The sequence below is a fragment of the Schistocerca americana genome, chromosome X (assembly GCF_021461395.2).
Source record: "Schistocerca americana isolate TAMUIC-IGC-003095 chromosome X, iqSchAmer2.1, whole genome shotgun sequence".
NCBI lineage: Eukaryota > Metazoa > Arthropoda > Insecta > Orthoptera > Acrididae > Schistocerca > Schistocerca americana.
Window position 1 is genome coordinate 455832857 of NC_060130.1, and position 11823 is coordinate 455844679.

Consider the following 11823-nt stretch of genomic DNA (forward strand, 5'->3'; position numbering starts at 1 on the left):
AGAGACCTTTGTTTAGTTTTAGCTTGATGTGTCACCTCTGCATCTATTATCAGTTGCCCTTTACATCCTCGTGCTCCTTTGCAACAATCTTTTTGTTCTTCATTTATAATTTTGTTCTGTGTTGTATGTGTCATTAATTTCTGTGTAATGACTGAAGTTAATATTTTCTATATTGTTGGTAGGCATGTTATGGGGCGATATTTAGCTGGGTTTGCTGTGTTTGCTTGATATTTAGGTTTCAGATAAATTACTCCATGTGTAAGTGTATCAGGGAATGTGTATGGGTCTGCAATGTAACTGTTAAATAATTTAGTTAGATTTGAATGTGTTGAGGTGAACTTCTTTAGCCAGAAGTTTGCTATATTATCTTTTCCAGGGGCTTTCCAATTGTGAGTAGAATTAATTGCTTGGGTGACTTCATTTTGCAAAATTATCACTTCAGGCATTTGTGGTATCATCTTGTATGTGTCTGTTTCTGCTTGTATCCACCGTGCATGCCTGTTATGTTGTACCGGGTTTGACCATGTGTTGCTCCAGAAATGTTCCATATCTGTTATGTTTGGTGGATTGTCTATTTTAATGCGTATGTTATCTATTGTCTGGTAAAATTTCTTTTGGTTTGTGTTGAATCTTTGGTTATGTTTCCTTCTATTTTCACTTTTTTTGTATCTTCTAAGTCGTTTGGCCAATGCTTGTAATTTCTGCTTCTTTTGATCTAATTGCTCTATCGCTTCTTGTTGTGAGATTTTACCTAACCTTTTTGGTTTTTTTTCTGACATTTCATTTCTTATAAATTGTGTCAGCTGGCCGATGTCTTTTCTCAGTTTTTCTATTCTGATCTGTAGCCTGTGTTGCCATGCTGGTTTTGTGGGTTTCTTCTGTGTGTTGGTTGGTTCTTATCTCTGCCTAGTGTGTATATTTAGTGTAGTGAGTGCTCCTATATAAACCAGTAGTTGTAACTCTTCCATAGTTGTGTTTTCATTTATTTTGTTATGTATGATTGTGTTGATAGTTTTTATCGTTGTTTCGACTTGTGGGTTATTTGGCGGTCTATGCAAGAGTGGCCTAATGTCTGTATTTGTGTCTTTGTATTCTATATATGTCGGCTGTAATTTTTCTTCTATATCTAACATGTGTGTCACTTCGTGTTCTATTTGTGCTTTTTCTGGTGGCTGTCTTAAGATTTCGTTTTCCTCTAATTGTTTAATTGATGCGTGTTGTTCTTTGTTTGTTTGCTCTGGGATGTTTGAGTCCATTACTGTATTTTCTTCTTCTTCTGATTGCACATTATTTTGTTCCAGTATTTGTTGTACTTGTTGTTTGATGTTCTCTAATTCTGACGTGGGTATCCTGTTATTTTTGATTATTACACGAATCTGATCAGCTAGTCGTTGTTCTGTTAAAAATTTCAATTCTGGGTATCTGGTTACAAATGTTGTGTATACTTGTTATCTGTATCCAGTTGTGTTGGTTCCTAGGTTTGTTGCTTGGTAATAACAGAACATGAGGTGTCGATTAACTTCATCTGACCCTCTCATCCTCTATCTTTGTTTTCCTTCTAGGGTGGTTGCAGGAAGCATATCCTGCAAAACACCTCTATTTGGATTTAAATCATTTTCCAGTTGGCTAGCAGTGTCGTTACCATTGTGGGCGGGCATAGGGTTCAAGCGTCGTCCCCGACCATTACGTCGCTTGTCCGAGGCTTCTTTAGTTCTGTCCTGAACCAACTAATCACACTAAAAGGGGGGGGGGGGGTTAGCCCTATCAGTGGTTTGTTCTTTTCGTCGCCTTTTACGACTGGCAGAACATACCGGAGGCCTATTCTTTTCCCGGGCCTCCACGGGGTTTATTATTATTATTATTATTATTATTGTTATTATTATTATTGCCAATTGCTATTTTTATTCATAATGAAAATCGTTATTATTCTGACAGTTATGTAATATTTTTGTGTGTGTTCTTCTTGGTGAGATTTAAGGTGCGCCATAAGGCCCTATTCAGATCATGCTAAATAAGTAATAAATAAATAAACACAGAAATAGTTGAAAATGACGGAATTGCAATAAGGGACAAATGAAATTATGTTTATAAACCTCCATTCACATCTCGATCTGCTTAAAAAGCATCGTTACATTGCATCTAAATGTTGTGGCCTAGATAATCTACACCTAGTCCTATGCATAGAATTAGCAGTGTAGCAAGCGAATGGACACCTACCAGTTTATGTCAAAACAGAATCTTATAACTGGGATCAGTGATCTCCACTGTACTCTGTGCCACTCACTTCCGCTAAAGAATGACATGTGGAACACCTGCTGCTGGTGCTTAATAGGGCTCTGCAATTTTCCTACATCAAGTACTAGGATTTACTGTAAACAGCAATGACAAGAAGCCGTTTATTGGAGCACTGGTCGAAAGCGTCAGAACTGAAAACATACTGCATAAAGGGCGACAGGAAAAATGTTTTTATGAACTCCATTCACATTTAGAATTGCATAAAAGAAGGGTAGATGCACTGCATCTACGTGTGGCGGACTAGATGTTGTACACTAGTCCTAGGCATAGAAGTAGCGGTTTAGCAAGTGAATGTACGTCTGATACTTTACGGGAAAATAGAATCCTATAGCTTCCAACAGGATGGGTGATGTGTTTGGCCCTGTGCAAAGGCCAACAAGCATTACATTACAGTTAGTCCTTTGTACTCTTTGCCAATATCTTCCATGTAGTATCTACACAGGAATCACTTATGGAACACATGCTGTGCGATGTTTAACAGTGTCCTGCAGTATATCTGTATGAAGAACCCAAGGGAAGAAAGGTAGTACGTCAATTTAATCTGGAAATGAGTGTATGACATTTTTGATGGTCCACCAACGGTATTAAAAGGCGGATGAAATGACTTTCAAATAACATGGCAAGCCACTGAGATACAAAGGGTTTTACTTTTGGTGGTAACGGAAACAAAGTCTTATGAGTTAGGCAGTGACCGCAAATACTCGTAGTTTGAGTATTTCAAACAAATGAAACTTCACAAAGGAAAAAAGCTTGTCAAGATTATTGATTTGTTTGGGAAATGGAATATTCAATCTTCGCATTCAACCAGCCGAATTTCTGTGACATTAACTGCTGGAAGAAGGCCTAGGGATGATGATTCCTGTGCCAGGAATTACACTCTCCGATACGTTATAAGAATCAAACGAAATAATACCATGAGTGAAGCCCCTGTTTCTCGAAAAGACTTCATTCTTTTGCACATATTTATCGTTTTTCATCAAAAGTCCAGCAGGAATGGAATATTTTATATATACGCTGAAGATGGAGGGAATAAAGAAGTGAATGAAATTATTAGTTTTTTTTCTCAATTATGTGAGCGAAATCTTGAGCTAAAAGAAAGGGTTCTTATAATATTCTGAAATACGTGCGCGGGGCAGATGAAGAACTATGTAGTGTGTGTACCTTCACTATCTCATTCATACCTCTAGGAGATAAGATAGTGTCAAAATAGTATTTCCAATAAGAGGATACTCTTATACAGAATGTGATAAAAATTGTCGTTTGATGAAAAAAAGTTATTGCACAGTTACGAAATGACTTGTTTAACGCTTTGCAGATGGGAAGAGTGAATCCGGGGCCTTAAAAAGTAATCACATTTGAACAAGAAATTGAACGGGATTGGTCGTTCTTCTTAAAAGCATCTTAAAATCCGAAGCGTTATTTCAAGACACGACCGCTCAGAGAAGCTCTGCTTGTGGGGGACGGTGAGCTGTTCAAATACATGACTACTTACAATGGACCCTGGATACCAGTAGATTGGGAGTATTGTGGTATTCTACAAGTAGATACCGAGCCTGAGAACCAATCGCAGGGACCTGATAAATTCGTGTGGCCTCATCGAGCATGTAATGCTAAGTGTTTTGTAATATGAATCTTTTTGCAAGGTGAACATAACTGATTTGCAAATAACTAATTCTATGGGTACATCTTCAGAGCTCCCGTCAATATTTTATGAAAAACAGCAGACATTCAAGAACATGAACCGTTGTGTGGCCAGGGCACCATAAATTTGTGTTCCAGTCTACCACACAACGAAACAAAATCCGAGACCAGTAAACAGGAACTTCCAGTGTTGAACAACACAAATAAGAGACGAAAGACAAAAAAGTGTGGTAGATTTACTACGTTCTTTTCGCGCTAAGATGTACAGCTTTGCAGATACTGACTTTTCATCCTATAATTTCAATTCTTATTTCTTCTAACGTGGATCCTCCGCAGCCAGAAAAGTTGGCATCATAATTATATTGTTTGCGCTTGAATGGAGTGTTTTGTATACTTTTTGTAATCATGGAAGATTAAACTGATTCACCTGAGAAATGTGCAGAATGTGACTTGGCCCTTGTTTCCGTGGGTTCTTCATACAAGGTACGAGCATTTTCAGTACTGGCAGAAGATGTTGGTTACGATACCATATACTAAAATAAGGGACACATGAAAACACATTTTCTAAATCTTCATTCACATCAGGATATGCTTAAAAAACAATGGTAACAATGCATCTTCATGTAATGTTGTACACCTAGTCGTATCCATAGTGGTAGCGGCTTAGCAGTCGAATAGAGGTCTACGAATTTATACCAGAACAGAATTGTATAGCTGGAAGCAGACTGGATCATGTGTTTCACCCTGTGCAAATACTACCAAACAATATTTACAGTGTGCTTGTATTTAACAAAGGTCTGCCGTTTCTATGTATAAGATATTACTATTTACTGTAAACAGCTATGGTAAATATCCATACGTTAAGGTACTGATCAAAAATATCAGAAAGCAGACCGTTTACTGCATTAGGAGTACACGAAAAATCTGTTTATAAAGTTACATTCAAATCTGGATCTACATAGAAAAGGTTGGTTACATGACATCCACAAGTGGCGGATTAGGTGTTGTGCACCTAGTCCTATGCCTAAAAGTAGCAGTTTAACAAGCAAATAGATACCTACCAGCTTACGACAGTATAGAATGGTATAAGTAGGATCAGAAAAGATCATGTGTTTGGCAGGGTTTTTCCTTCATGAAGACCTTAAATGGACATTATTTTAGCAATAATAGTGTGCATCCCAGCAGAATCATATCTGGCACTAATTCATTCACATTATCAATACTTCTCATACTGCGCTCATTTCGCGTCTCCCTGTCACCATATCTTATTATTTTAGTAAGCTGATGGAATCTCATTCTACTTATAGTAACAGTATAAACAAACTGTCCTGGAGTGTTGGACTATAAATCGTGAACAGGTGACTTACTATCACCCTCCGTCCTCACAATAATAAGTAGCCCTATGTATGCCATGAATACTCTACCCAGAGTACGCGAAAGAACTTACCCCCCTTCTAACAGCCGTGTACCGCAAGTCTCTAGAGGAACGGAAGGATCCAAGTAACTGGAAAAGAGCACAGGTAGTCCCAATCTTCAAGAATGGCCGTCGAGCAGATGCGCAAAACTATAGACCTATATCTCTGACGTCGATCTGTTGTAGAGTTTTAGAACATGTTTTTTGCTCGAGTATCATGTCGTTTTTGGAAACCCAGAATCTACTATGTAGGAATCAACATGGATTCCGGAAACAGCGATCGTGTGAGAACCAACTCGCCTTATTTGTTCATGAGACCCAGAAAATATTAGATACAGGCTCCCAGGTAGATGCTATTGTTCTTGACTTCCGGATGGCGTTCGATGCAGTTCCGCACTGTCGCCTGATAAACAAAGTAAGAGCCTATGGAATATCAGACCAGCTGTGTGGCTGGATTGAACAGTTTTTAGCAAACAGAACACAGCATGTTATTATCAATGGAGAGACGTCTACAGTCGTTAAAGTAACCTCTGGAGTGCCACAGGGGAGTGTTATGGGACCATTGCTTTTCACAATTTATATAAATGACCTAGTAGATACTGTCGAAAGTTCCATGCGTCTTTTCGCGGATGATGCTGTAGTATACAGAGAAGTTGCAGCATTAGAAAATTGTAGCGAAATGCAGGAAGATCTGCAGCGGATAGGCACTTAGTGCAGGGAGTGGCAACTGACCCTTAACACAGACAAATGTAATGTATTGCGAACACACAGAAAGAAGGATCCTTTATTGTATGATTATATGATAGCGGAACAAACACTGGTAGCAGTTACTTCTGTAAAATATCTGGGAGTATGCGTGCGGAACGATTTGAAGTGCAATGATCATATAAAATTAATTGTTGGTAAGGCAGGTACCAGGTTGAGATTCATTGGGAGAGTCCTTAGAAAATGTAGTCCATCAACAAAGGAGGTGGCTTACAAAACACTCGTTCGACCTATACTTGAGTACTACTCATCAGTGTGGGATCCATACCAGATCGGGTTGACGGAGGAGATGGAGAAGATCCAAAGAAGAGCGGCGCTCTTCGTCACAGGGTTATTTGGTAACCGTGCGAGGTGCCGGGGCTAGCAGTGTATTTAACACTAAATTCTTCTAGAATCTACATATGTAAATGATGCTCTAAGCCCCCCCCCTATTCTAACTCCGACTTTTGCTGTTGCACATGGATTAAAAAATATACGCGAACTGACTGTAATCAACCCTGCAACTGGAGTAGAAAAGAGTTTGGCACCTGCAATAATTTAATTTGATAAATAAGTTAAATAAAGGAAGGTTTCATTAACGTAGTGAGAAATGATGGGTTGCTCTACCGATTAACAGAATGAAAGTTCTGTCCAAAATAACAATATGATTTATTAAGACTAAACGCAAAATAATAAACAAAAACGCATGAAACATTTATAATACATCAAATTGGCTCAAATTGGATACTCAAACAAATGCTGTGAAGGTGAAGTTGTCCCTAAACTAGATTGTGAGGTTTATGACGAAGTGGTATGTGGAGCCAATTCCTTGCCACTCAAATCTTAAGAGAGACACACAGCTAACCCAACATTAATTGTTGCTACTCAAGACAGAACAAAGTTAGAAAAAGACGAACAGGCGCGCTCTGCTGAGCTCTGATTATCACCCAGGAAAATCCCTATCTGCCGGTGCTGCGGACATACATTACCAAACTGTCTTCTTAACTGCCAGAACACGATCTGGCGTACCGGAGGCGATGGCTGGTTGCTTCGACGTCTTCGACCGAAAGACGAGAGCCGACTCCCAGTGCACCCGTACAGGCCGAACACAGAACATTCCCGCCCCCACGACAGTGCCCGTGGGTAAACGTTCCAATCAGCAACTACGTCACGGAGCTATGCCCTGAGCAAGCCAATCACAGTTACTATTTTGCAGAAAGCGCGGGAATTTTCCCGCCACAACTGCCTGGGTACACAAGTCATTCCCACGCCTCGCTGGTAGCCCGCCAGAAAGTGTTTTCGCTAAGTTTCTGCGAAGTAACGGAACCTCTACCCCAGCCGCTACTTCAGGCCCCTGCTGGCGTGTCTCTTGACAATTTCGGCGTCTGGAAAGCAATCACTCGACTCCCTCACACTCGTCGGCTTAACCCTCTCGAGATCCGCAGAGCCCGCCTGTCACCAGACCACCTGGGTGACGAGAGACGCTGCGTGGGAAGTCCGCGTGTGAAGGAATGGCAACTTTTCACCGCATGCAAGTAGAAACGAAAATCGTAAGATAGAAATATGAGAGGGGGCTCATGCCACCTCTCAACCGTGATAGTGTTACGGAGATGTTTAACAAACTAAAGTGGCAGACTCTGCAAGAGAGGCGCTCTGCATCGCGGTGTAGCTTGCTCGCCAGGTTTCGAGAGGGTGCGTTTCTGGATGAGGTATCGAATATATTGCTTTCAGACAGTCGCTCTTCCCGCGAACCATACGCGACTGGAACAGGAAAGGGAGGTAATGACAGTGGCACGTAAAGTGCCCTCCGCCACACACCGTTGGGTGGCTTGCGGAATATAAATGTAAATGTAGATGTAGATGTAGAATTCAAGCCATCTTTAGGTAAATCTGTCTCAATGGTTCCTCATTTGTATGCTTTATTATGATGTTGTTGGTGAAAACAAATTTTCATATGATTCTCTTATTGTTCCCACATGACCTCAATTTCTTATCACTTCTCGCTCTTTCTCTACGTTTTGTGTTACTCAGCTTGTGATATGAGGAGGTCTGGATGTACAAACTTTTCTAGTGGTTGTAAAATACTTCTCACTGACCTCACCATCTGCGTCATCATCTGCTGTAGGTGCCCAGAATTCGTCTTCAGAGGCTGTTTGTACACCATCACTGTCCACATCCTCACGAACAATACATTCCTCTTCACTTTCACTCACAACTTCATCACTGTCACCAAATTCAATTGCACATTCTGTAGATTCTTCTGAAATATCTGATATTTCTCTTTCAGTTAGAGAGCAACGGTACATTTTCAATCACACTTATCTCCAACACTGGACAAAACGGTGATGAGTAAGAAACAACAAGAAAGAATCAGAAATCAAAGTGAAATGAATCATTGTCGAGAGCTTTGTTGCTACCCACACATAGAAATTCTACGTTCAGAGTGTTTACACTGCCGAAATGCTGTAATCTATGGAATAAGGCATACATTGTCGAGTCACATCTACTACTAAGGAGGCAGACTTTTTGACGACCGCCATTAGACTGAAGTTAAAGGATGAAGTTTACCAGAAAGACATTTTGTGTTTATAAAACCTGATGGAAGAAATAATAAAAAACAATATATATTTTATCAGAACTTTAAAGTATGAAATATCAATCTAAACTGCAATATTTACATTATGTGGGCACGGAGTGCTACACCCTTTGAACTGTAAAGGTTTATTATTGTCATGAGAAAATATGATGGAAGTCTATTTTACTGTGAACCACTCGAGTTTCTACATATACATACGTCTGAAGAACTGTCAGACTAAACGCTTGCCAATTCTGTACACACATCCCAGATTGTTTGTGTTTTATGTGGCTTGGTTGAAAAGGGGGGGGGGGGGGAGGGTGCGTGGAGACGCACCACCTCGAAAGATGCACTGAGTATGGAGCTGGCCGATTGCGTGACATTCTGGTGCTCTACAATCCCTATCTACGCTAATTTATAGGTATGAGTTAATATGTGGTGCTGACACACACATTAATGCAGGACGTGCATTTCACTAGTATTTCGGAGATCCGGCCGTTGTGGCCTAGTAGTACTAGGCGCCTCAGTCCGGAACCGCACTGCTGCTACGGTCACGGGTTCGAATCCTGCCTCGAGCATGGATGCGTGTGATGTCCTTAGGTTCGTTAGGTTTATGTAGTTCTAAGACTAGGGGACTGATGACCTCAGATGTTTAAGTCCCATAGTGCTTAGAGCCATTTGAACCATTTTTTATTGCGGAGGGAATAAATATTGGGGGGCAGTCTGCAGTGGGTAGCTCAGCTGACAGTTTTGATGAGAAAGGTGATAACACTGTCGACAACGTGTACCCTATACATTTGGTAGGGATGCTATGTGACAAGGATATTCACATTGGAGATGCATGGAACTTTCTTGTAGTAGGTATTGATTTACTGCGCAAGAAAGTAAAAGATAAGTAATGGTCATTCTCTGTAGTGCTCACAACCAATACATTGACCTGGGACACGCTTACACCGTTTTCCGTGCACGCGCAGTGTTGTAGTACAATATTTGCCTTCTCATGTATTTACGGTAAATACTGTTGTAGATCGGAGCTTAACAGACGAAAAATATATCAGCCTTATGCTTCAAGATGTGATACAAGAGTATTTACATTTCCTCAGTAAACAACTAAAATTATACACATGTATATAATAACTGCTTTTGATAGAATGGTTATTTTTTTCTCAGATCTATGACATAACAGTCAGTGGTGGTATTGTGGTAAAAAAATTATGTTTCTCCTGCTGCTTTAATATAACCTTTGTTTAGTGGCATAGATCCTGGTACACACATGGCAGTAGTCAGTATGTTCATTGTGACTAGCTAGCGCTTGCAAAAGGACCTAGTCAGTACTTTTAGCTATCACCATCTTGGTAGAATGGCATGTACGTAGGGACGGCAGAAATTAAATGCGAGCTACCTAATCGCTATGTGTGTTGAACAGATACTCTAACATACGTGACTCCTAATGCACATTCACAGCACCTGAATATTTATGTAAATGCGTTATACTGTCTCGTCAGTTAGACACACAGTCCACCTACACACACAGTGAAACGTCAAAGTATAATATGTTAATATTTGATACAATTTTTTGTGTGTCTGTTGAATACGCTATGACATCGCATATGCTACAGTGCCAAGTTATCTCAGCTCGCCGTTCTCTTATAGCTCTACCTCTCACTACTGTACATGAAGGTGGTATCGGATCATTGAAGAACAGCACTCAGATATATTTAATGGAAATGCGCATCTGCAAGAACGTACATATTTATACAACGACCAGTTCTCGTTTGGCTGGTACATCTGCATTTTAGTTTATTATATCAAATTTACCATTTTCTGATTCGGCCAATTTCAGAAAGTTCTGGATTAGGCTCCATTCGACTAACATTTATACAGACTGAAGGCGTGACGCCATTACTTCATGTTAATGAAGTATCTTACAGCAGCACACGTGCAGTGTATTATGGTATATGTAAGTTGTAAACGTGGCGTGGTTGTGGCATAATTGAGGCATATGCGTCATGCAATCGTGGCGTAACTGTAGGGTATATAGCGTAATTTGAATGTAATTACCAAATACACGGCCAGTTTACCAATTTCCTGATCAGGTGTCCTACAAGACTGTCAAATTTTACTATTTTCCATACCTGAAGTGCTATCAATTCACCATTTATACAATCAGTTTACCAGTGTTTCGATGTGGCGTCCTAGTAACTTGACAATTTTACAACCAGTTTTACCAGTTTCCAGATCTGGTACCCTACCAGTTTACGAAATACACAGGTAGTTTAACAATTTCTAGATTTTCTATCGTACCAACTTCCTAATTATATAGCCAGTTCTATAATTTACAGATCTGGTGTCCTACCATTTCGCTAATTTCACAACAAATACTACCAATAAAAAAAAAAAACATCATTCACTTGACTGTTACAAGACTGGCAGAGATGTAAGTATAACTACTAACACTTTATGATCTGCCAGGGTATGTGTTGATATTGACTGAGAGGATTAAAAACTAAAAGCCATTTTTGATAGGACATACGTAATTACCTACATACATACGTGCCCAGATCGCAACCTCTCTCTAGTTATTACTTCTTTCTTCTTCACAGACTAAACCACGTGCACTCAGGCAAGTAGTACTACGTTAGCTGCCACCCGCGTGCCAGCTTGGAGTGGTGTGAAGCACGCACACAAGTTGGTAGCTTTTGGTAATAATTGCCACATTGTTATAACAAAAAGAATTGACAGACACTTGTTGTCAGACTTTTACTCTGTGGGTGATCGCTGACGTTGGTGGCGCTTCGACTGCATGAAGCATATACACCAACTCACGCAATCAAATTAAAAATAGAACTACTCGAATGTTTGGATGCTGAACTTGCATCCAGTAGGTTGAGAGAAATATGACACTGGCGAGCACTCCAGTGACTAGGACGGGTGTGGGTTGGCAGCAACAGGGCATTGACGTGATGATATCATGGCTTTCATACAACTGTCTGCATGCAGTGACGTTAGAATTTCAGGAATTCTGATTATGATGAGAGCGAAACAGTAAAAATGCATTTGACTGAGCACCGTACGCTAGCGTCAGCGATATTGGGAATGCTGATACTGATGTCATAGGTTGCAGGAGTGCTGAATATGATGCTAGCAGTTTTCC